This window comes from Pipra filicauda, unplaced genomic scaffold (genome assembly GCF_003945595.2).
Source record: "Pipra filicauda isolate LSUMZ 115617 unplaced genomic scaffold, ASM394559v2 scaffold176_size3548034_pilon, whole genome shotgun sequence".
NCBI classification, from domain to species: domain Eukaryota; kingdom Metazoa; phylum Chordata; class Aves; order Passeriformes; family Pipridae; genus Pipra; species Pipra filicauda.
This window is the reverse complement of record NW_024104283.1, coordinates 312244-331986: the sequence shown is the minus strand read 5'-3', so window position 1 is coordinate 331986 and position 19743 is coordinate 312244. Positions and strand designations below refer to the sequence as shown.

Here is a 19743-nt window from a genome sequence, read left to right as displayed (position 1 = left end):
TAACCCCCCTGGGTCTGAGATAATGGAATTTATCTTCCTAACACCTGGAAAACAGTACCACCTTTATACAGTCCAAGTTTTGGGTATCCACAGAGCCATATTCAGGGGGCTTCCATTGCTCTTTGTGGTCTCAGATGCCGTCTGTCTCACAGCCTGGGATGATCTTTCTTTGACTGGTGCTATGCGTATAAGCAGTTGATCTTTTCCAGAGTCTGTCACAATGGGCAAATTTTGTCCAGATGTGTTAACCAGGATGTGCTAACCAGATCTTACCTTTGCCAGGCCTGGAATTAGCACCCTCCTGTCACAAATTCCTCTCTTCTGTGGCCTTAACAGTGTTTGAGACAAGTAACCATCCTCTTTGACTGCTAACATTCCCTGTGCTGAGAATCGGGCAGCTTTTTCTGCCAACATGAGACAGCAATTCTGTGTCAGAGAAAGAATCACCCTGATGGTGGACATCCTGGAGAGGCATTCTTTCTGTGAAAACATGCTTATTGTACCTCAGGGTTTAACAACAATGTGCACTGGTTTCTGCTTTACTGATCTAATCAGGTGCAAGGGAGTATCCATCAGAGCATTAACTGCAGAGGGATGTCGTGGCCTCTTCAGTCCCTCGGAGTGACTGAGGGGGGGCAAGACACCCATTGTAGCAGGACCTGTTGAAAAAAGGGGAGCAGTCACCAGGGAAATACAGACATGTCACGTCTCGGGAGATGATGGGGATAAGAACTGTGTATCTTTGTTTTCAGAGGCACAGGCTGATGGAGTTCCTGCTTATGAAGCCTAAGGAAGAGCTGTTCCCCTCAGCTGTCAAAGGCTGTTTTTGAGACATGTAGCTCATCCCAAGGTCCTACAACAGCCATCAAGCTGGTGCTTAGCTGTAGTCACTGAACCATGCAAGTTCTCTCTTTGGCTCTTACTTAGGGAGCTGAGGATGATGTACCAGTAATTTGAGGAGGGATGTGATAGAGTGAATCATTTAACCCCTCAGCCACTTCACCCTGCTCTGAAGGCCGTGGTGCAGATGGGCTTTATTGTGTTGCAATAGCAGTGGCCTCCATTGGTGGTTGAGGGCAGCTGAGTTGGAATGGAGGACAGGTTTTGGTCAGGAGAGTTGGCTCTCTCTAACCAGCTGAAAAGGCGTGGCAGCCTCTAGCTGAGCCTCCCTTTTGGCCACCACCAAATGGCTGACAGGGATCTAGACTCCAGCAATGGGGGAATCCTCCAAGACTGGGACAGTGCCCAGGTGCTGCCCCATCTCAGCGTCCCCCAAAAGATATAGGTGCTCTGTTTAGCAGCTCCCTTATCCTACATGTCAGCTGCAGCCTGTGCCAAGTGATGTGGTCGCTAAGGCTGAGTTCCTCTGGACAGCCCAGTTTCCCTTTGGGGCAGCCAATAGTGGCCTCAGTTGTTAGAGGAGGGATCTGGGAGCAAGGGGGACACCAGCACATACCATGCCCTCGCTGATGGGTGCAGTCCCACAGGGTTGGACCATGGTCGGCAGATCTGGGAGCTGGGAATGGGAGCCATCAACAACCCCTGACATGGGCAGTGTACCAGGTCCAGCGTCCAGCCGCGGGCTCCAGACAGAATCAAGAGGAGCTGGGGTCAGAGACAGGCTGAAGAGAAGATGCAGTGCCCATCCAAGGAGTTCATGGAAGACACAGGCTACCCATAGTGTAGATACAGAAATGAGTTATCCAGCAATTGAGATGAACACTTGCAGGATTAGTTAGTTATTTCCCAGTCACTAGATAAATAGAGGCCCCTCCTTTTCAGGAGCAGACATCAGACCCTGTTGCAGGGAGAGAATGGGGAATTCAGATATAGATGTTGGTGTTGGTGCCCTGGGTACTGCAGGACTTCAGCCCCTCCAGGTGCCTCACATGCATGGTTTGACCTGCTGTGACTTAATGCTTAACCTGATAGCTACTCTGAATCCTGTTTTGAGATCTAGGTTTACTTTTCCTCTGTTCTCATAAAGTTCTGGCAGGCACTTCTGACATCTTTTGGAAAGCCTAGCTCCTAAAATTAGGTATTCATACACCCAACTTAGGTGGCATTTAAATCCCACACCAGAGTTAGCCCGAGGCATCTCCACTTGACTGTATAATCCTTTGAGGACTTTTAGTAAAGCTTCTGTCTGGGCTCAGTTTACTCCATTCAGACAATTCAGCACCTCACTTCAGGCTAAGTACTAGCTGTTTGCTCTGGTTTAGTATTTTGGGAATGCGATTCAACATGCATTCTCAGAGCACGTTTTCACAGTCTACCAGAACAGAGCTCTCTGTGAATCACAGCATTCCCCTTTTTGCCTTTCCAAATGCAGCAACCTTATGGCTGGGACCCTCCCCAGGGAGAGGAGTTTGGGGTTGAGTGACCCTGTAGCCCTCCCTGGCTGTGTGACACACACTGCAGTGATAAACACAAGCTGCTGTACCACAGACAGCACACAGCAGCCACTTGCTCTCCGTAGGGATGCCATGGGCTCTGGCACCAGCATCCAAAACTCTTGTTTTCATCCCGTGATGTAAATGTAAAATGCCAATATGGGCTAAGCAAATTCAGGGGCTCTCCTATTTGCTAGTAAATACTAAACTGCAGGGTTGGGATTGCTCTTTTTTTTATTTTTTCTTTAATCCTTCTGGGTCTTGAAATCCTCTACTTGTCCCAGACCAAAGGCAACTGCTTGTTTGAGTAACAGGCAAGAAGAGGATGTCTGCTCAGGCTGCACACACCCGTAGGTGAACACTCAGCCAAGCAGCTAAAGGCTGTGCCTGGCAGCTCCTGAGTTAGTCTTGTCTTTAACAAATATGGCCCACTGTGAAAGGTTTTGTACCTCTTTAAGTAAATAAATTCTCCTTCCTCAAGACAGCTTCCAACATTGCAGCCATCTGGTCAGACTCAAATAGCTGGTGATAAATCATTCTGGGGAAAAAAAATATTTCTTTTCTCCTTCTCCTTTGTCCCCAGATTTGATATTCTTCCAGCTGACACTAGTCCCAAGGCAGAAGTCTTGTGTTAATCATTTTTGTCTGGCTGCCATGATAAAATTCAGAGGGTCTCACCTCAAGCTGCATCAGGGGAGGTTCAGGTTGTACATCAGGAAGAATTTCTTCATGGAAAGGATTGTTGAGCATTGGAATGGAATGCCCGGGGAAGTGGTGGAGTCACAATCCCTGGAAATGTTCAGGAAACAACTGGAATAGCACTTAGTGCTATGGTCTAGTTGACGAGGTGGTGATTGGTCAAAGGTTGGACTCAATGATTTTGGAGGTCTTTTCCTACATAAATAATTCTGTGTGAATCTGTGTGACTGATCCTGTAATGTGGGTCTTGGCTGCAGAGAAAAATGGGCTTACATGGGAACTCAGGAAATATATTTGGAGCATGAGGTCTCGAGGATCACCTGCCCTGCTTCAGCAAAGGGAGCGCTACCTTTCTTTTCCTTTAAGTATAAATATGTCCTGCACTCAAAGCTATTTTTTTCAAGTTTATTAGCTTACTCATCTCATTTGTGGGTTTTTCTCCACTGTTCAAGATGACAATAGATGTCTAGGGAAGCTAATCGCTCTTCTGCCAAGCCCTAGAAGGCTGTGCAAGCCTTTTGGGAGAGCATGTCATCCTTGTCTCTAGCACAAATTTTGATGACAATTCTAGTTTAGCTTAGAAGCCAGCTTCCCAGGAATCTTTCTCCTTATGATGGAAACATGGAGCTGATCTCCTTGGCTTGCCAATCCAGGACCCACAGAGACTTATGGATAATGGAGACTCAGCAAGCAAAGAGTTTCCTTGAACCAGCAATGGCAGCCAAGGCAAGGAAACTGGGGAGCCCCAGTGCCTCCAGGACTTACCAAAATTCTACTACTGGTTCATTTGTTTGAGCTGTCCAGCTGTTCTGTAAAGCATAAGGCTGGCAGGAACCTACCCCTGCCACTGAACGACCAAGGCCTGTCACTCATCGCAAAGCAAAAGTCCTGCTCAGGTCAGGCCCTTGGCACAATGGAGACCTTTAGCTACCAAGGGAGCTTTCTGGTTTGCATGAGGGACATTTCTGGAGGGAAGCAATGAGTTGACAGGATTTTCTGAATCATAGTTTCAGACTTAGGAACCTAAGACTTTCTGACATAGATTCTCCTATGGACTCTGAGCCCTTATCTTAACAGCAGCAGCTTCACTCTTCTCATTCTCCCATCCCATTCTCTCTACGCTGTGTTGCATGTTAAGGAATACCTTACTTTCTTTACCTGCTTTGAGCTCCGTAAGGTGTTCTCATCTTTCCTAATCACACTACATCTGCTCATTTTTTATTCTTTGACCTTCTTGCTTTTTAACCTCGTCTACTCGTTGAATCACCTGGAGCTTCAGCATGTGGGAATCACTACAAATCTTATGGCAAAACAAACAAGCTGCAGGCTAACACACACACACATATGCAGAGGAAGAACTTTCCTTGGGATCTTGCTTCATTTTCTCTCTGCTTTGCTCCAGATCACTTATTAGAAATTCAGAAATCCCTTGAGCCAATTTCTTAAGACTAGCTGTTCTCCTTGGGCGACATATGGTTCCCACATACATGGCCCTCCAAAGGACTATGTTTCACTCAAACTTTAGTTCTGGGATGCAACGGGGACTTGCAACAGCATGCTTATTATCCACGGATGACTGAATCTCACCCGACAGGAATGTTTGGTACTAGCATTACAATTCCCATTTTGCCCTCTGGTTTTAATTTCTGCTTTCTCTATGCTTTCACCATCTGTTGCTAACTCCAGCTGTCGGCTTTTAAAGAAACACTTTTGGAACATTAGCTATGGCTCTGGAAAACCACCTCTCCAGGTGCTTCTGTGAGAATTGGGTGTTGCTAGTTAACAAACAGCCAGTGCCTGAGACATACTGCTGCTCTGAACTTCCTCCTGGTCTGTTTAATTAGCTCCTCTAGCTGGAACTAGCTGTGGTTTAGCTTCTGTCGTTTTTTCCTTTCCTTCGTTATTTCACCAGAGCAAGCTGTCCTCACAGACTTCTGCCATCTCTTGTGCATCTCCTTCATCTTGAAGTTGCCAATGAAAACACATTGTCTAAGTCTGCTTTCCATGTTGGAAGATTGGCAGCTGACAGAGCTTTCAGCCCTGATGGTGATTTTGCCTCTGCAGCAGCCACTTGTTCCAGTAATTGTCTTAGAGACACAGGCCCCCTGACATGATGTGGGCTTCTCCTCCTGCAAACTCCATGCTGTTTTCATTACTGCATCTTTTGCGGACACATAAATAGTTATGTCTGGCACTACATTTCCCTATTCTCATTTCAGGAAAGCACAGCCAGCAAGGTCTAAAACAAACAAAATCCAACAGAATGGAGAAGTTTGGAGATCCCTCAAAGTGACCCAGCATCTCCCCAACCCAGGGTTTTCAGTACTGGAAGCTGAAAAATGACTGGCAGCAGAAGACAGTCCTCATCCAAAGCAAAACAAAGTGCAAATCTTCCCATTTTGGCAAAGAATTTTCAGATCAGACCCCATAACAGCAGGGAAATTTTCATACTAGTGTAATTTTGAATTTGCAGCATAGATGGTACAAAAGGACCCTCAAATATTTCAGATATTTCAGTATACCTTACTAGGGCAGTTCTGCCATTGCTAATTTTGTGCCTGTATTTAACCAAGTCCTTGAACAATCTGGGAACTGCAGGTCATTAATTATCACAGCCACCCTCAGTGAGGGGGCAGGTGAGAGCACATGTTAGAGGATGGCCGGTAAAGGGTCTGTGCCACAGGGAAGGGGCCGGGACCTGTGCCCTGTTCTCAGGATGCTCCCCAGCTGGTTCAATGCCAGCAGCTCACCCTAGGGAACCCTGCAGGCTTTCCTAACTTAGGATCTCCTCCTCAACCCTGGCCCTGAGGGAAGCTCAGCATTAGAAAAGTGGCATCCTGACACCCTGCTGCATCTCCTCATTTCAAGTCCTGGGAACTCTGAACCTTACCACAAAAGTGTGGACAATCCCCTTTGAACTGGAGCCAAACACTTTTATGTACAATTTACTGTTGAAATAGAAAAGAAAAAAAAAAGGCATGATCATTCTCAAGTCTTCATGATGCAACCAGGATAGAGATATGGTGGGAGAAAAGTGAGGAAGTGGTTGTAAAAAGGAAACATTTTCCTTCATTCTTAAAACCCTTTTCAGCCCTTGCACCCTCTGCAAGATAAAAGAGCCATAGCAGAAAGTGACTGAAGCCATTTAACATTTAAAAAGAAATAAGATTATGAGGAGTAAGATCATGTTTTCTTTGAATGTGACACCCCACCACTGATGGGTTTTTTCAACCAAAGGGATGCACTTCTATACTCAATCCTTGCGTGTCTTCATCGCCTGTGATGATCTGAGATGGTCTTCTAGCCTGTGGAAAGGTTGAGCAGCACAGCATTTTGAAAGAGAAAGAGGTGAAATGCTCAAAGATGGTTTTGTGCAAAGAGCCATGTACATACCTGTGCTCCTTTACCACTTGAATTCATGAAAGAGTCTATCAAGGAGTTTTCTGAGCTCTTTGCTTTCTGATCAAAACAAACCCAAGCTTTTGATGCCATCTTATTACTAGAAATGCCTTTAAACACCTGCACATCTTTTGGTCTCCTCACACTTAATTATAAGATGGTTTGACAACTGACAATTAACCTGATTTCCTTTCATTTTTTTTTCCTTCTCTCTTCTGACTTAACTGACTGCACTGTAGATGGTAACATTGATGCCAGTGGTCTCTGCCTTTTCATTTCCATTTTCCAGCCCTGCTATTTGTGCAAAACCTGGTTTTCAGTTTTTTGGTCAAACTCAGATATAATGAGTTCAATGTCTTTTTTTTTCCTCATTGAAATGCATGTCCTAAAATTCATATTTAATTGAAGAAAATGTGTCATTTGTCCAGGAAAAAAAAATTAAGCACATCTATCACAAATGGGAGGCAATTTGAAAATGAAATTACTTGACTTTGCCAGCATTTTGTGAGATTGTTTTCCAACATGTGATCCTAAAATATGGAGTCCTGTTTGTGCACGTTGTTGCCCTTCAATGTCTTTCATGCTGTAAATAATCCTACATTACCATAAGACTCCCAAGCTTTTCCTAAAGCATTGTAAATCTGTGAGAGATTTTTGGTGTGGTTCCACCTTTAGTTTTATAAGTCTTCCTCAAAGAATAGGTCTGCTTCTGACCCTCTGTTTTTTGCTACCACATTGCTGCTAAAAACTTATAAGGTCTCTACAGCAGTGCACAACAGCATTAATCAGTGTCTCCAGCCAAATTCTTGCCAGTTCAGAACAGCAGTTGGGGAAATATTTCTCAGACTCCATTCATAGTCAATGACCTCTTGCTTATTATTTTCACTGCAGTGACAATTTTGCTGAATTGAGAGACTTCCCCATGTATCCTCTGTTGGATTTGTAGCAGTTACATTTTGGTCTTCCTAAGTTCGTGTTTGGCTGCAAGTTTTTACCCTGTTGTCTCATCTTCAGATGTGTCTCCCAATGGATTAAAACTGACTTTGACCCCTCATACAGCTACTACATATACAATGGGTTAACATCACAGGGGAAGCATGTTTTCTTTTTTCCCCCATTCTCCATGCTTTGGTTTCCCTTTCTCTTACAGTCTCAGACAGATGCAGCAGGGAAAACTCCAATCTTCAAGGATAATCTTAAACGGTAGTGAGAAATTGTGGGTTTCAACCTCCTTCATCATTTCCATTTTTCAGGAAAAAAAACCTGACCCAGCTACATAGCAGCAGCGGCACAGGAGCCCTCAGCCTCCCAGGGTTCTGTGGTCCCTCCATGGCAGCTGAGTCCTGCTGTGCTCAGGCATCATGTCCAGGGCCTGGGTACCTCATCTCCCACCAGTGACACTTTCCACTCGTGGTCACCCAAACTCATTCAGTGAAGGGCTGCCTTTCCTATCAGAAAGAGTGGTGATGCTGCAGGTTCCATGGACGTGCAGGGAAAGGCAGGAATGATTCCAGCAGTAAAATGGACGTTGGGATGCTGTTACGGCCATGCTGTGTGTTTCCCAGTAACATTACTGGAAGATGTGGGCACCAAGCTCAGTTTAAAGACACTGGAAGACAAACTTATGAGCAGTCTACCAGAAGGCTTCTCCTAGTCTTTCAGACAATTCAGGTTATACCATCCCATTTTTAGTTCATTCTTTCCCATTTACCATAGTGCTACAATGAATCTCATAGACACATCTTCAGAGGGAAATGGAAAATATCTTTTCGTTTGCCAGATGCAAAACAAATGTCAAGATTAACTGCTGTTGTCAGCTCTGTTAACAATATCTTTTGCAGATTTGTCCAATCTTAGTGTTATTTTCATGCATAGTGAAGTATTAGCAATTACTGTTGTCATAAGCAAAAAATTCCATTTCTTTAGCAATGTGTTAAAATCTGGAAAAGAATAATTGTGTCTCGTAATTCCTGACAAGAGTCCATTATACGGAAAAGGAAAAAGTGATCTTGTATTTTATGTACACAAAAAAATATGTCTTGAAGTCTGTGATGATTCTGTTCCACAAAGAATATTCTTCCACATCAGTGCATTTACTCTAAGACAACATACCCATTATTCCTCTCCAAGTCTTTCATCTAATATGACAGCATGTTCTGTGGAAGACACATGATGACTTTCACATCACATCAGAATTAATCAAAATATCACAGAGAAAATATTTTTTCTCAAAATCTTTCAGCCTAATAAATTCAGAACACAAATCTGTCATTTATAACAAACAGATAAATCTTAACCATCTGAATAAACTACACAATACTGTTTCACCACATAAGTTTGCACCTCTGGGGTTTTATAGCAAAGAGAGCTGGAGGAATCCATGACAGCTGAAGATGAAAAGGCAAAATCCTTCCCTAATAAAAATTCTTCTAACTTCATCAAATTCAAGCTAGCTACAATGATTTACACTTCCCCAGAGTGTTTTCAGCACAGTTTCTTTCATAAGTAGAGGGGGAAAATGGGACTAGGAAAAAGTAGGATTACGGATAAACAAAACAGAGAATGGAGACTGCATGAAGCCTGCTAAGGCCCGCTGCTCAAATGTAATTCAGCTAGCAAGTGGGCGTGCTTTATAGTCCTGTGGTGCGCACACACACACACACAGACACAAGACATATTTTTAAAAGATCTAGAAAATTAACCTATTATGCCCTGTGTAGCCCTTGTGTCAGATGAGCTCTTCTGTGATTACTAAAAATGCCAGTTCAATGATGTGTCATTAGGAGACCAGTTCAGTTGCCCATACATAGATATTTAGCAACATTTGAGATGCTTTCAGGCATTGCCTCAGCCTCCAAATGCTCTCCCAAAGAGTGCAGGTTCCCCACGTCTTGGGAGGTATGTGCCATCCCTGCACAGACATCACAGACATCCTTGGGCATCTCAAACTGAACAACCTTCTTACATCTGGGCACCTGAAACCATCTCCTGGCAGAATGCCAGCTTCAGGATGACACCTAAATTTAGATGCCTACATGTGTCATGGTTTAACCCCAGCCTGCAACTCAGCTTCCCACAGCCACGTTCTCACTTCTCCCCGCTGGAGTGGGGGAGAGACCCAGAAGGGTAAAAGTGAGAAAGTCTGGGTTGAGATAAAGACAGTTTAACAGGTAAAGCAAAAACTGTGTACATGAGCAAAGCAAGCCAAGGAATCCATTCACCACTTCGCATGGGCAGGCAGGTGTTCAGCCATCCACAGGAGAGCAGGGCTCCATTAACCATAATGGTGTCTTAGGAAGACAAACACCATCATTTTGAATGTCCCTCCTTTCTCCTTCTCCTCCCAGCTTTATATGCTGATGTAGTGGGTTGGTTTTTTGGATTTTTAAGCCTTCCTTAGCAACGGGGTCAGAAATCTAAGGAAGTATTCCATATCATCCCTTTCCGTAACACAACATATAAAAAGGCACAGATAAGAGAGTTCGCTCCTCTTCGCTCTTCTGGTGGCTGGAGACGACAGGTCCCTCTCGCAGACAGTTTTGTTTGAATAGGCCAAAGCCTGCCTGCTCTGACCTGCTGTTATCTCCATTCCATTCGGGAGGCGTGGGGAGTTAGTTCTGCTGTCCCGTTCAGGGAAGTATTTAATTAGTTTTTTGGTATTTATTCACTAGCTCTCTATTAACAGGTATATTTGGAGGATATTTGTTTTTAGGTTTTTTTATCCCTATTTCCCTCTCCCTTTTTCCCCCTTGGGAGCTCCCTACTGTGTATAATATATTCAAATTGTATATATAATTGTAAATATATGTAATATATATATTTTATATAGTCCCGTTTTGTTTGGACTTCTTTCCGGTTTTTTTCCTGTGGTTCGGTTTTTTTTCCTTGCTTGGGGAGAGCAAGAGGGGGCAGGAAACAACTTGGACTTGGTGGGAGAGTCAAGCCAAATTAATACAGCTGAGCATGGTGCCACATGGTATAGAATATCTCTGTGGTCAGTTGGGGTCACCTGTCCCAGCTGTGCCCCCTCACAACTCCCTGTGCACCCCCAGCCTCCTCTCTGGCGGAGTGGTGTGAGAGGCAGAAAAGGCCTTGACTCTCTGCAAGCACTCAGCAGTAGCTAAAATGTCCCTTTGTTACCAACACCATTTCCAGCATAAATTGCAACCATAGACCCATACCAGCTACCATAAAGAAAATTAACTATCTCAGCCAAAACCAGCACGACAGATAAGCCATCTGAGATGCCTGGGGTTATCTGCTTATCCACACAGCGCTGCTGGATACAACTCAGGCAGGAGACCCACAGTTCGCTGAAGAGGCAGCAGGAGTTGGCCAGGATACTCCTAGGCACTTCATGTGGCCTTAGGTGCTCATGTTCGGGGACTTAGATGCAGCCCTAAGTCTCCATTGACCATAATGGGAGCCTGATCTCATATAAGTGCACTATATATCCACAACACGGACAGTAAGGCTGAAAGACTTCTGCAAAATCTTGAGTCACCCAAGTATTAGCTGACCAAAAAAAAAAAGCTTAGTTATTTTTACCTTCTTTGCTAGAGCAGGGCTTGAAAGTGGATGCCCAGTCACAGCTCTGACACCAATATCCCTTTTCTGAGGAGATTACTCATAACTTTACAATTCAAGTGTTTAAATATGTTTTAGTACTACCCTGCTGCCACAAATACAGAATTTATACTCTATTCACTCCCTTGGCTTCAAAAATAGAAACTGTCCAGCAACTACAAATATAAATACAGTCTTTATCAAGTGGCATTTTGTTATTTTCAGATGGTTTTTTTTTCCTGAGACAACAACAAATTAAAGTTGGATACCAAGTTAACTCTTCAAGGGCAAGGTCTCAGCAGCTGAAGCTCTGTAGTGCAAAGCTTTCTGGTTATTGGTGTGAGTAGGGACTTCAGGGTGATTTAGGAGTTACTTTGAAGATTGGCAGCTTAGTACACCTCTTCAGATGCTGCCACTTTGCTGTCAGAGTTTATTTCATATGCCCATTTTTCAGTACAAACCATTTATGAATGTTTTGAAGACCTGAAAAGTGAAGTTGCTGTTTATTGGCTTTCAAATGATTCTGGCTTGATTTTTTGAATTCATATTTTCTGCATTCATCTGTTCAATAGAGAGAATATTTTCCACTGGTTCAGAAAAAGTAGAGATCTCATTCTACACCGGGTCAAAAGTCTCCTGTACTCACTCCATACCTTCTCTGATGTGCCCCAGAGAGCCACAAAAAGCATTTGGGCACCAAGTTATCCCAGCCTTGTCTCTGCAGACCCCCTAGTGCAACGCTTAGACATAAAGTCAGGAAATCTTTACTTTAATAATTTCCATTTCTATCATACAATCATCCAGACTAAAGTGCATAAATCTATAAAATGCCACTTTTCGGACATGAAAACGCATGTTCTGACTGAGTTTAGGAATAAGGTATCTAGCCCATACTTAAACTTTGCTGGGTCCTAAAAGCCAGACACTCAGTACCTTGTATGAAAACCCATCTGGGTCATGCTACCAGAGCACACACCTGCCCTGTCCCAGGTGTAGCATGTGTGAAGGCAGCTTCCCAGACAGCGTGCCAGGCTTTACCAGTGGTTTTCTCTTGTGTCTGTAGTACAGTGGGGACACACAGAGTCAATTCCAGTACCAGAAAATGCTGAAAAGAACCTCAGTGGTTTACTATTTACGATTGCTGCCCTATGCAATTGTTCTTCTGCTGGTATATGCAACAGCAATCCCAAAGAAGGCTTTCTAACTATTTTCTAAGATACTGTTTCACAGAGGAATGATTGGCCTATTTAACAAACAGCGCAAAGAGCATCTGGTCTATACAGAAAAAAACTAAGCTAATTATAAACAATTTTGTCTATACCTCCTATTCCATATTTCTCTAATTTCTTCTCTGATTCAATTTCATTTTAGTACTGTTTCAGGGAAATAAGATCTTTTGCTTTAAGACTTCATCTGCTCTCGCTTGTCATAATTTAGAAGCTAATAATCCTCTTCATGACATCACACACACTCACTGAAACCCATTATGGCAAGGACAAAGTACGACAGTCTCAGGCATGGGGAATAACAGATGAGAGACAGCAACTGATGCAAATTAACTGCTAAAACCAAAGAATTATATTGTACCCTTCCACAGGAAAACTCTAGGAGGAAGGCAAACAGCCCACTACTGCTCTCTGTACCCTGTGGATGCTTTCTAAAATCCCTTGCAGCAATGGAATTGATCAGACCAAATTTTCTCCTTCACAAAGGAAATGTAGTGGGCTAAAAAATGGCAGCTAAAACTCAGTGTTAAACACAGCCTAGCACTTAGCATAACCAACTAAGTTAACCTTGTGTTGCTTTTAGTTCAAAGTAAGAGCTTGGCTTTACTCCAATTCATAGTGTTATCAGTTTTCCTGTGTAGCTTGAAATTATGCTCAGTATTTTTTAAACAATTGTATTTTCTTTGATCATTTCTAAAGGACAGATAGCACTGTGAGCTGAGCCGAGTAGGAGTGATAAAAATGATCATGACATTTTGATAGCTGCCAAGCTGATCAGTCTTATGTTTAATGTGGTTTTAGCCAAAGGAGTCCCACCTTTATTGAAAAACTGAATGTTTTTAATAGCATTGTACAATAGTTGAGTGGTGGAAACATGTTCAGGGACCACAGTGGCCACAAACACAGCTTTTACTCAAACAAGGGGATCCCTGTGAGTGCTCTCAGCTGGTACAAAAAAGGAAGGAAGGTGAGTTTGAAGGGTACAAAACCAAGCTCAAATGTAAAGGATAAAACAGCATGTTTGTCTTTTCACTGTAGGTTTCTGTTTCCAAACTTCAGATCAGGAACCACTTATCCTAGGAGAAAAAAAAATCTGCTTTTCTGCTTTTCTTCTTTTTTTTTTTTTTAACATTTAGAGCTGCCGTTTACAACGTAAGACCAGAAAGGTTCTTAAGGTGGTACCTTATCTCCAGCAGTGACTGCAAGTGACTAACAGCATCCTGTAATCCTCAGCAAAGCACTTTTCCATGAGCTTGTCCTGTGCCCCCCGAGTCCATGCAAACTTTGGACATCCGTGATGTCTATGAGCAGGAACTCATAGCCCAGGGACACCCCAAGGGTGGAACAACCTCCTGTGCTGTCAGCTGAACCTGCTTCCTACTACTTTCATCTGCCAGAGCCCCATTCCTCTACCAGAAGGAGTGTGCTGTTGATCCCCTCTTTCAATGCCTTCTATAATTTCACAAATATCTGTGCAGTTTCCCTCCCTGCCATTTTGTTGTCTCTTTTTCAGACTATTTTGTTTTCTCTCTCTTGTTGTTCCTAATGCCAAAGCAGCCTCATACTTTTGTTAATTCTTGTTGCCCTTTTCTGAAGCTTTTTCAGTCTCTCCACACCTTTTCGAAGAAGAAAGACCAGAACAGCATGTAGAATACAAAGAATGAGAAATCACAGACATACATAGTGGCATCAGGATGATGTCCAGTTTTCTCTTTCTTTCTTTCTTTCCTGGCAACTGTTAATACTTGCTTTGTCTTAGACTTCATACCGATAGCAAGCATGGATAGTTTTCATGGCACTATCTATCATAGCTCAGGGTTTTTGCTGCTGAGGGAAGCAATCAACCCATCTTCTTATCTATGAAATTAGGATTGGTTTTCCCCCACCTTCATATTTGTCTACATCAAATTTCATCTGTCATTTTATTGCCCACTCAATCTAGCAGGCTTCTTCTGCAAGTCTGCACAATGATCTTTGCTATCCAGAATAAATTGTTAACTTCATATCATTAGCAAACCTCTCTCCTCATCCTGTTTCCATATGACAGTGTTGAAAAGCACAAGACCCAGTAAGAATTTCTTGCAGGATCCCCCTTACAATCTCACTTTACCACGAAGAATGACCATTTGCCCTCACCCTTTGGTTCCTTTCTTTTAATAAATTATTTATCCACACATCAACTTTCCCTTTTGCCACACAGCTGTTTTGCTTCCTTAAAAGCTTCTGGTGAAGGACCTTGCTGAAAGCCTTTTAGAAATTACAGTAGACAGCATAGCCAGCTTTTTCTTATTCAATTGTTGTTGACATTTTCAAAGAACTGAAGGTCTGAGAAGGTGATGTTCATCTATAAAAGCTATAACAATTATTCTCTAGCAAAAGGACTGCTACTCCAGTCAAGAAAGTTTTCTTGATGAAATGATAGTGCAGTGCATCTATCACTGATAAAATGGGTGATTTTCCATATGACTTATTACCCAGCACTCATTTCCAGAGGAAATCACCCAGATCAAGAAGTCAGCAGAATTCAAAAGAAGGTTTGGCAACCGCAATCAGAGTTCTCCTGCTTGTTTTTCACTAGTGTAGGAAGAGATATCGTGAATCAGGCATTAAATTATTGTCTCAGTATAAAAGGTCAGGATAAAATCTAATGAAATGTAGTAGATGATCAGATAATCCCTTTATTTCTGAATACGCCTTCATTTGAGCCTCATCTGACAAAAAGAAGCATAAAACTTAAAGGAATGAGCCACTCATGAGGCATGGAACTACAGGTTATGGAGCCAAACAGAGGAACTGCCTTCCTGTTAATCACCAGGTTGCAGCACTGCTTACTTGGCCTGCACATCAGATAAAGACCAAGATTAAATTATCTGCAAATCTTTTCAACCACTCATTGATCTTTATTTTAATGCTGATGCTTGGGCTATAATGTAAGCTAGCTGAGATCTCAAAATCTTAATTTAAATAAAAAAATCTCATTTATAATCCTTGTAAAATAACTTGCAGCTCTCTAAATCCAGCCTAATATTTGTGCTTTGCATGTTTTTCACACTAGTTCGCCTTGCCTTTCCTTGCCTTGCCTTGCCTTGCCTTGCCATGCCTTCCCTTCCCTTCTCTGCAATTTTCAGTAGGATGAGATTCTCACACTGTTCAAGTTGAATCTTGTGTTATTCAGTGTATTACAGCTAGTGCTGCAATATTTCTTAATGATAAACATGAGCTGATCAGCACATTGGGAATATTTTTGAGCTTTGCAGCCAAAAACCCTCTTGGGTTTTGTTTTTGTTGTTGTTGTCATTGTTGCTTTAATCCACAGACCATTTGGTAAAATGTAGTATGGTAAATTATGTTTCCCCTTTTTATTTTTTTCCTGTATAATGCTTTCCAGTGCAAATAATAACCAAAAGGTAAAATATTAACACCCTAGGTTCCCTCTTACTTCTGGACATGACAGTGTATCTATGTGCCTGTAGGACTAAGCAAGCACAGACAGCTCTGAGTTAGCTTCACACTAAGCTAGGTATGCCCACTTTACAACTGTTGCACAGAAATAACCTAGCACAGAAAATCAGCATGCTCAGAGGGCTGTGATTTTAAAATTAGCTTGGATAGTTCTCTGATATGTATCTGCCCACACATGTTTACTTCAGAAAGTAAAGCACTGGAGCAGGAAAAAAAATGGCACACAGTATTTTTTGTTTACTCCCCTTTGATTTCCATATGCAGCCAGTCACTGTAGGGGACAACATGCTCAGATACTCTAGAGACATAATTTTCTGTGCATGTAATAAATGCAAAAGCAGTGCAATTTTTATCAGCATTTATTAATTTTCTATGTGCAATAATACATTGCCTATTGGCATTACGGCAGAAAATCCACACTAATGACCTTCCCAAATTTCCAGCCTTCAAGAACACAATTCAGTTATGACTTTCATAAATATTTCTGAACAGCTTAATTTTTGAGAGCAATCCCATTGAAGGTACATTTTAGCCTATATATGTGTAGTTAGATTTGTCTGTCTTACTCTTTTGGCAGAATGTGTTTAGCGAAAACTGCAAATTGTAAAGATAATACCAGAAAAGACTAAAGAAAAAAAATTCTCAGTTGCTATAAATAAGTGCAAGCAAACATGTCTGACCATGGATTATGAAAAGAGTAATTGAGATTCTCTTTTAAAATAATTAAGCAACAAGGAGAGTTAACTCAGTTGAAAGACAACATCCTTATTAAGGGTGAACATGACAAAGGAATGTGTTGAAGTAGATGGTACTTTCCATAAAGAATAAGTCATGAAGTCCCTAAATTGAATTTCAGTTGTTATCCATTTTCTTATCTAAGCATGTGTATGTATGTGTGCCTGGTACACGTATTCTGAAATCCAACCTCCTTTAATGTATTGATTTTCCCTCCCACTGGGCTGGCTCAGTAATATATTTGTTCTGCTAATAAACAGCAGAGGTGCTTCACGTAAATGCTACTCGAGAGAACAGCATCACATTCCTGTTTTGGGAAAAGAAGTCCCAAGCCCTGACTTACCAATACTCACTAATCTTTCATATTCTCTTGCACTTGCACCTCCCTGCTGACTTCCATGGCACAGAAATATGCTTCTGTAGTCACAACAGAGATCACTAATGAAGTAATTGCTTCTTCAATGGCTGTTTCCTGTAGTCAGTCTGGTCCTGCATATGGGCAAAGCCTGGCTGAGCATCTGGAGGTGAGGAGGATGGAGTGATCTGTGAGAATGGTTCAGAAGCCAGATGTTTTTCGGTGCCACGGAAGTCCCAGGTGAGTTTTGCTGAGGAAACACCAGCTGTCCTATTGCCACGCCACACAGACAGTGGACTAGCCCTTCAATGCTTGTGTCTTTTTTCATCTGTACATGAATGAATGAGGAACACACAAGTGCATTCATGTGTCAGGGAGCTGGTCACAGCTGCTGCTTTAGGCTAATGAGCACAGCTAGCCAGAGGCTTCTTGGCAGTATCAGGGAAAAACAGATTTTGCCAAAAGTGGTCAAGTAGCTCTCTTGCACGGGCTTCTCTGCCCAAACAAATCACGGAGATGGTGCCAAGCCAGGGCCTAGCACCAGGAGGAGATGGCTGCTCCCTTGCAGTCAGCACCTCTGCCCTCCCCTCATCGGCTTAGGGAGGCACCATACACAGCTCTGCCCAGACAGGCTGACCCAAGCAGACTGTGAGGAGGGGGCCTTTACTTGGGTTTTCCCTCCCTTCCTACCACACATCCTGCAGGACCTGCTCCCCCCTCATGTCAGACACCCATTGTCCTGTCCTGCATCCTCCTGCCATTCATAGTGAGTGCCTGCCTTGTCCCAGCTGTCCAGCGTATGGGACCTCACTGCTGAAAGGGACACAGTCAATGCAAACAGACAGGATGTGGGTTTTCCCCCTTGTGAGGATTTTCAAGAGTAGGACCTACCCCAAATCTTTCCTCATACAGAGCTACACCTAAACTCCTCTGAACTCAGGAAGAGTCTCTTTTTCCATAATGGACTTGTTGAGGGCTTGCCCAGAGGGTCATTGACTCAATTCAGCGAGCTGCATGTGCAAAAAGAAATGCAGGATTGAACCAAAAAAGAAGCATTTAGCATTTTAATAAGTGAAGGAAATTGTGTTTTTCTTTGCTGTGCTGCTTTTTTTTAAATGTCGTTTTCCCCACATGCAAATGTTGCACTTTGAAGGAAAAGAGCACTATCAAATGAAGTCAGCTGTGGTTCACGCACTCTGCCTTTTCTTTGTCATCCAAAACATTTACAAAATACTAAAAACCTTTACTTTCTTCTTCTGTAAGTTACTGATTTTGTTTTGCCACAGCCTATGTACAAGGCAACTGAGAATTTCTTTTTACTAAACTTTCACCTGGATCAAATATTTTTTAATACAAAGAGCATATAAAAGATGGATTCTTTATGTTTGGATATTCTTCATAATGGATTGACTGTATTTTGGTTTAACTTTCATTGATTTTAGCTAAATCATATACCCTGAAGGCATTGCATCCCACAGCCACGTGTGGTACATTCCTACTTACTACTACCCCTCCTCATTTCCTGTCTCTGTAAATTGGTCACTTTGCATTATGCAAGACAAAACATACTAAACTAATTCTTCAGTGCTCCTTTCTTTCCATGTAAATGCACATGTTGTTCAACTAGATTAAAATAATCTGCTTACTGACATCTAAGTAGTTGGGCAAAAGAAACAACATTATTAATTATCTTCACAGACGTGAAGCCCATGTGTGCCAAGGACAACTGGCAGTCAAAGTTTTCCATGTGCCTTTTACTAGGAAGCCAAAGAGGAATACCTAAGCTCAGGATTTGCTTATTTAAATTCAGTGCAAAAGCATTTTTCTCTGCCCATGATCACTTTCATTAAATCAGTCCTAATCTTTCAACAATGATGTGAATGCCATTATGCAAATAAGCAACTGCTTTTCAGCCTTGCAGAACGATGACACCTATTCAAAGGTTTCTGAGGCTCTTGCACAGTGGCAGTCGCTGAACTTCATAGATACCGATTTGTAAGTATTGCATTAGGTTATAATGATTTTTTCGGTGAGGCTGGCCACTTTTAAAGCTGTATCTTGAAGCTGAGAACTAATGAAATGTTTAATATTCTGGAATAATTCACCTCTGTGCATCAGAATGTTGTAAAAAGGCTCCCATCTGATGACGCCTGCAGCTGGCACAGTACGCTCTGTATTTATCACAGTGCTCCAGATAGCATTTAATGACTGTGCACTGATAAGATGAAACTGGATGAATAGACTGTCTCTCATCTCATTCTGCTTAAGGTGACACGAACTTTCATTTATGTCGCAGCCACTTGCAGCTGTTCAGATACACTCTAAAGATGCTGAAAGGAATCAATCCACAACCAAATGAATGACCATAAGAATGAGTCTGTTGTCTTACTGTCTTTGGATTGCTTTAATAAAAGCATTTGTATTCCAGGAAGGAGGCAAGAACATAATTAATCATTGACACAACTGAGTAGGCACATTGTGTAAGTGATTCATTAGGAAGCAATTTCAAGAATATTTATTTTGATGATATACATTTTATAATTCATTAGCAACATAATAAAGCTAATGGTCATTTCCTATTTTTATAACTTTGAATTAAATATAACTGCATCCTTGCTATCTGTGGCTCTCTGCAAAGCTTTGTTTTTGAAGCAAAATGCAAGAAGTGATTATGATTAATGTAGTTAGTAATACGAGGAACCTGTATTTACAGGGTTGGAGTCCTTTTCGTATTGATTATCACGATTCATAGAATCATAGAGATGTTTAGATTGGAAAATACCTTAAGGATTATCGAGTCCAACTCTTCAGACCAGAAATATGGTATGGTTGGCAAAATTCAGTCCCACAACTCAGCATTACTGATAACATCTTGACAGGTAAGTCTAGAACTAAACTAGTAGAACCA

At 42.2% G+C, this 19743-nt stretch overlaps 1 long non-coding RNA gene across 1 annotated transcript; it reads right to left on the bottom strand.

Moving 5' to 3' along the window:
* Positions 1 to 510: 510 nt before the first annotated feature.
* LOC113993640 lies at positions 511 to 3082 on the bottom strand. The gene is made up of 3 exons (XR_003542722.2): positions 2843 to 3082; positions 1457 to 1671; positions 511 to 659 (listed from the first exon to the last, which is right to left on the bottom strand). It is a non-coding gene; the product is annotated as an uncharacterized LOC113993640 (long non-coding RNA).
* Positions 3083 to 19743: the final 16661 nt, after the last annotated feature.